This window comes from Grammomys surdaster, unplaced genomic scaffold (assembly GCF_004785775.1).
Source record: "Grammomys surdaster isolate TR1022 unplaced genomic scaffold, NIH_TR_1.0 188, whole genome shotgun sequence".
NCBI classification, from domain to species: Eukaryota; Metazoa; Chordata; class Mammalia; order Rodentia; family Muridae; genus Grammomys; species Grammomys surdaster.
In genome coordinates this window covers 1,579,457-1,584,934 of record NW_021604633.1, presented here as the reverse complement: position 1 = coordinate 1,584,934, position 5,478 = coordinate 1,579,457, and the positions used below count along the sequence as shown (strand labels likewise).

General features: G+C 51.1%; 1 protein-coding gene across 1 annotated transcript in view; it reads left to right on the top strand.

Annotated features, from left to right (window-relative positions):
* Positions 1-3,096: 3,096 nt before the first annotated feature.
* Rnf144a (ring finger protein 144A) overlaps positions 3,097-5,478 on the top strand; it is a 107,512-nt gene continuing 105,130 nt past the window's right edge. Inside the window, exon 1 of the mRNA XM_028768847.1 lies at positions 3,097-3,185. The gene's annotated coding sequence lies outside the window, so the exon portion shown is untranslated. The remainder of the gene's footprint in view (positions 3,186-5,478) is intronic.

The window sequence follows — 5,478 nt, the reverse complement described above, 5'->3', positions numbered from 1 at the left end:
GTAGACTGCTCGTCTCACCTGAAACAGTGCACACCACAGAAAGTGTCCTTGTTTTTTTAAAATAACTTCCAGACTAAGATTAATAGGCAATAGATGGGCCAAGGGCAGGAGGTTATATCCCATGTCTCCAGAAACACAAAGTCCCTCTGGATGCTGGGTTTCCCTAAAGAGAAGCTGAAGGAGGAAAGAGACTCAGCTTTCCACTCTCCTCTAGAAACATGGAATTGGATTTAAATAAAAACAGCAACATTAAGCTGAGGCAGGAGATTCACGAACTTGAGAGAAACCTGGGTTAGAGATTGTGAGTTCCAGTGCATCCTGGCTACAGAGTTAGACTGTCTCTCAAGAGGAAAAAAAAAAAAGAAAAAATGTGAATTCGAGACTTAGAGCGTATCGTCTGTTTTCCTTCTTCTTCTTTTCTTTAACTGTAAGCCACACCTCTAAGCTTCCAATTGTATCAGGGAGAAAACTTCACCGTGTCTTTGCATTGTTGCAGCCTCAGAGCATTTACATGGGTACCGCTGCTCTGGCCCGCTTCCCCTCGGCATGCACTGCCCCCCGTGGGTGACCATAAGATGCATGCCCAGTGAGAGACAGGGAATGTTGCATCCTCAGCACAGACTCTAACAGTAAGGTCTTTCAAACAGGCTCACAGTGACCACCTTGCAGGGAGTTAGTCAGTCTTCCCCTGGCGAGAGCTGGACTGAGGAGCCCTGTCAGGATAGAATGGCTCTAAGAGCAGGCAGGTTTCTGAAGAGACTAGCATTAGCTGTTGAGAGGTTCGGAAGAGTCAACTTCATTCATTATTGAGCACTTATTACTCTTAGGCTCTGTGTGGGATCTCACAGAAACACACTCTGAAGAGCAGTGATCTAAGCTACAGAGTAAATACCCAACACCAGGAGCATGGTGTGTACCATAATCCACATAAAAACAAGGTAAATAGATACGGGAGGGGTGGAAAGCAATGGCAGATTCGACAGGCTTCGTAGATGGAACTGGAAATACACTGTGTGGTCTGCTGTAAATCCGAATGTTAGTGCCTGTGTAGTGGTCTCAGACCATCTCTCCAGCAATAGTGACATAGTTAGCATTAGTCAACTCATCAGGTCACGGGCATGAAGACGCACAGTTTAGCACATAAGCACTGGGAGGTGTCATTTGTGTGGTTTGATAAGGGTGGGTTTTCCACCTCCCCGCAGAGTCATAGGCAGTGTGTTGCCAGTCCTCTGTGTCACTGACAGCGCGGGGAATCTCAGTACAGCTGCTTCCACTTGCTGTGAGCTTCCAGCCCGCCTCCCCCAGCAGACACTCAATCCTTCATTCACAACTTTGCTCCTCAACCAGGCCTGGGGAGGTTTGAAAACATTTCTCTCAAAGCTCAGGCCTTCAGGCAAAACTATTTCTATCTTTCAGTGAGAGGCCGAAGCAACAAAGTGCTGTTGTTAGGATTCTTCACACTGTGCGCTTTCTTGAACAATGGCATTTATACAGAGTCTGATGCAAGCCAAGGCTCTAGGAGGCCACGTGTGTCCTTGTTTTGTTTTGACTTTTGCCTATTGGACATAGGCTCTCACTATCTAGTCCACGCTGGCCTTGACTTTGCAATCCTCCTAGCTCAGCCCTCAGAACACTAGGCTTATTTGTGTGAGGCACCACATCCATCAAGTGCATGTCTTTGAAGATTAGAAACACTCAACACAGCAACTGGAGATGGTATGGAATGAGGGGCTAGGGAGACAGCTCAGTCTCTAAAGTGCTTGTCGTGCAGGCCTGAGGACCCGAGTTTAGTGACCAGCATCCATGTAAGAATACAAGTGTGGTGAATGCCTGTCATTCTAGCACTGGGTAATGGGACTTGGGATAGAGACAGAAGGGCTCCTGGAGCTTTCTGGCCAACAGGTCTAGCTGACTTTGGGGGGTTTAGGTTCAGAATATAAGGTAGAGAAAAAGAGGTGAACACTCCAGCATTGACTTTTGGCTTGTACACATACCCACGTACACGTGTATAAACACAAACATGTACCTGGGAATGTAGCAGCAGAAGGTAGATGGCATGGGGCATTTTTAATCCTGTTTTAATTCTCTAGGAGAAAACCAGAGAAGTTGAGTTAGCAAATGGAGGCTTTCCATCCCCCCAGCCAAAGGGTACAGTTCAAGTCCAAAGTGCTTGAGCAGAACGTCTTAGTAGAGGCACGATGTGTATGTGTGTGTGTGCGTGTGTGTGTTTAGGATTTCCCCAAGGGCCTTCCTCAGTTAGCTCTCACCTCCTGACATTCCCAGAACCTCCCAGAAATATCTTTACCAGATGGGGACCAAGCGTTCAGAACACATGCCTGTGGGGACATTTCATTCTTGCTATAATACATACTCAAAGGCTTTGCCCATTTTTACCCGTTTGACATGAACTTCCCGGAACTACTAGAGGGATTGCAAGACAATAACTTATGGGAATTCCCATCCACTCGTGGATCTTAGGCTCTAAGAGAAATAAATGAAACGCTGTGGCTTGTGCTTTATACGTATGCACAGAGTCTCGGCCTCCGGTCCCGGAAGGTTGAGGACTCTTCCATTAATTTGCATCATCAGAAGTTAGGGTGAAAAGATGACTCTCTTCATAGTATTTATGGTAGAATACTCACAGGCAGGATCGCTGAACAAGTTCTGGCAAGTCCAGAGGCTTGCCGTAATTTACATAGACGGTCCCATCTGTCCAGCTAAGTGATATTCCCAGCTGCTGACTGGTAGGGTCGGGATTTTTCATGCATTTCTTTCTAGCAGTTGGTACCTGCGCTTCTAGTATTGAAAACAGTGATCCAACTTCAGGAGGCCTCATTGTACCCTTACTTCCCCCCAAAGGCACCCCATCTGGGCCCTCTGGCATTGCTGGGGGCTGCTCGGCCGGTCCTGGTGCGTGGACGTTGAGGCGCCTCTGAACGGCAGGGGGCGCTGGCGTGCAAACTGGCTCGGCTTCCCGCGCCCGCGCTTAGTGCGCGCTCGCGCCCCGTCGACCCCGCGCGCAGTTCTCGGGGCGCAGGGCGGGGAGGCATAAAGGGCGCTGCGCTGCGGGGCGGGCTGCACGCGGGAGGCTGACGGGGCAGCGGCACCCGCGAGCCGTCACCGGGCGGGGCCATCGCAACCGCGCGCAAAGAGGCCGAGCGGGAGCCCGGACCGCGCGGGACCAGGTGGGTGACGCGCGCGTCCCCTTTGTGTCGGCATCGCCCGAGCCGGCCGCGCGGGACAAGACTGTGCGGGGCTGGTTCCGGCCCCCTAACCCATGCGGCGAGGCGGTGACCCGCGGGCTCCGGGGCGGCGATGAGGGCTCTGCTCCTGGAGTCCGCTGGGTGACGGCTGCGTCCTCCTGGCCGCTTGCACTTGGGGATTGCGCGCCACGGAGAAGTCTCCAGCCGCAGGCGCGGGGTGTGCTGGGCTGGAGTGGCCCGGGTGGGCGGCTGTCTGCAGGCCTTGGGTGGACTCCTGCCGTGACCTGGACGTGGACAGAGCGAGGGCGTGGGGAAGGTCGGGTCGGTTCTGGCCAGTGGCAGTCGCGCGTACCCCGCAGTGCTTAGCCGCGCCTGGCCATAGGCATGGTCTTCTGCTGGCCTCTGGCCCAAGAGTCTCTGTGTCCCTTGCACCCCTCTTGCTCGAGGAAATCCCCTCCGGACTCTCGCATCCCGTGCTCCGCATTGCTCCCGGTTTTCTGCACCATCCGTGGAGCTCAGAGATTTAATCGCTCCATTCCTGCTTACGGATGGCTTCCTGGCCGCCGCCGTTGCGCGGGAAGAGGCGACTTCTTCACCCGAGGCGGGTCTCTGGTGGTCGTACCTAAAGTTTGCTCTAGTTCTTATTTGGTCTCTTTTTCAGAAAATGCTTGAAAATATACTTATTTTGAACAGTTCTACAGCTTGCTTGGTACAGGGTCAAAGGCCGCGTAACAAGGAGAGCTAGAAAAGGCTCTGGGAAGCTTTCCCAGGGTTTCTGTGTCCTAGGATTAGAAGGACAGTCCAATCTTGCTTAGGACAGTTTTAGGAAGGAAAGGCCTTGCAGGAGTGGTGTCTGGGAGACAGGTCCTTCTCAATGACCCTGGCCAGGGTGGTAGTTTAGACTACCAAGAGATTCGTACAAACACTAGAGCAGATGGAAGGAAAGGTGGTCAGGGTACCCTAGGACGAGAGGGCAGAGACAGGGGCCTTTCTAAAGGAGGGATGTGGAATCAGATGACCAATGGGGCGTAGCCAGGGTGGTGGAAAAAAGCACCAGCAAAGGAATGTAGAGTGTGAAGAACCCGTTCCCACGGGGTTTGCTGCCTTGGCTCCCAAAGAATCAAAGTTTTGCTCTTTGGTCAGTGGTACCAGTCTCTTTCTCTAGTGTCTTCCACAGTTTGGCTTTTATTGCATTTTAAAGGTAGTTCGGGAAGTATGTCTCTCTAGAGAGGATTTTGAATTGCAGGCCAAAACTCTGGACTTCACCTCTGCTGAGTGGGACTCAGGTGGTCTTGCAGGAGGAAAACAAACAGTGAATGCTTCATGCTTCAGAGTGGTTGTAGCAGTGTTAAAAGGGCCAGATGCCCCCAGTGGAGTTTTAAGCCAGACACTGCCCTTTGCTGTACACACCTATTTTACTTTTCAGGGTTCCCCGTGACCCTCCTGATATAATGGGTGCATGTAACTCAGCTGGACTAGCAGGGAAAATTTCTGGGCCCAAGACAATTTGAATTCTGGAGATACCATTTTGTTATATACACTCTGTTTGCTAGTGAGATTTTGTAGGGTCTCTTGTTCAGTCTGGCTTCGAACTCCCTATGGAACTGAAAATGATCTCGAGTTTCTCCAGTTTGCACCAATGGAATATTGGAGTGAATGGGGTGGACCACTGTAATCCGCTTATGCGTAACTGAGGTTTGAACACAGGGCCTTGTAAATGTGAACGCTAGGCGAATACTCTCCTGTGCTACATCTCCAGCCCCTGAAGTTCATTTCTCTGAAGATATTCCAGTTCTCACATCGATGCCTCCCACCCCTGTCAAGGGGAACTACTGAGAGATAAATTACTGAAACAACACACGGAGGAAGCAGAAGTCCACAGGCCACAAGACAGTGGAAGCTCTGGACAGTTGTGTGTTTGTACTTTACAAGCATCTTTCAAAACTCTGTTTGCAAGCTCACAGAGCCTGTTTCCAAATGGTTCCTAGACTACATGGCTTCTCCTGGGGCTTTATTGTGGCTTGAGACTTGGAAAAGATACCACACACTATTTTCCCAATGCTGCCCATGTTCAGAGCTAATGTGCTGTCCTGCTTGCAGCAGTAGGGCCCCGAGCCAGGAGCCACGTTGCCTGACTGAGAATTCTGTTTTTTCCACTGTGGTTCCTAACTTGGCCTTGCTGCCTCCCTTTGTTCAAACATCTCCTGGAGGCCTCTTTCAATAGTGGCAGAGAGAGAGAGAGAGAGAGAGAGAGAGAGAGAGAGAGAGAGAGAGA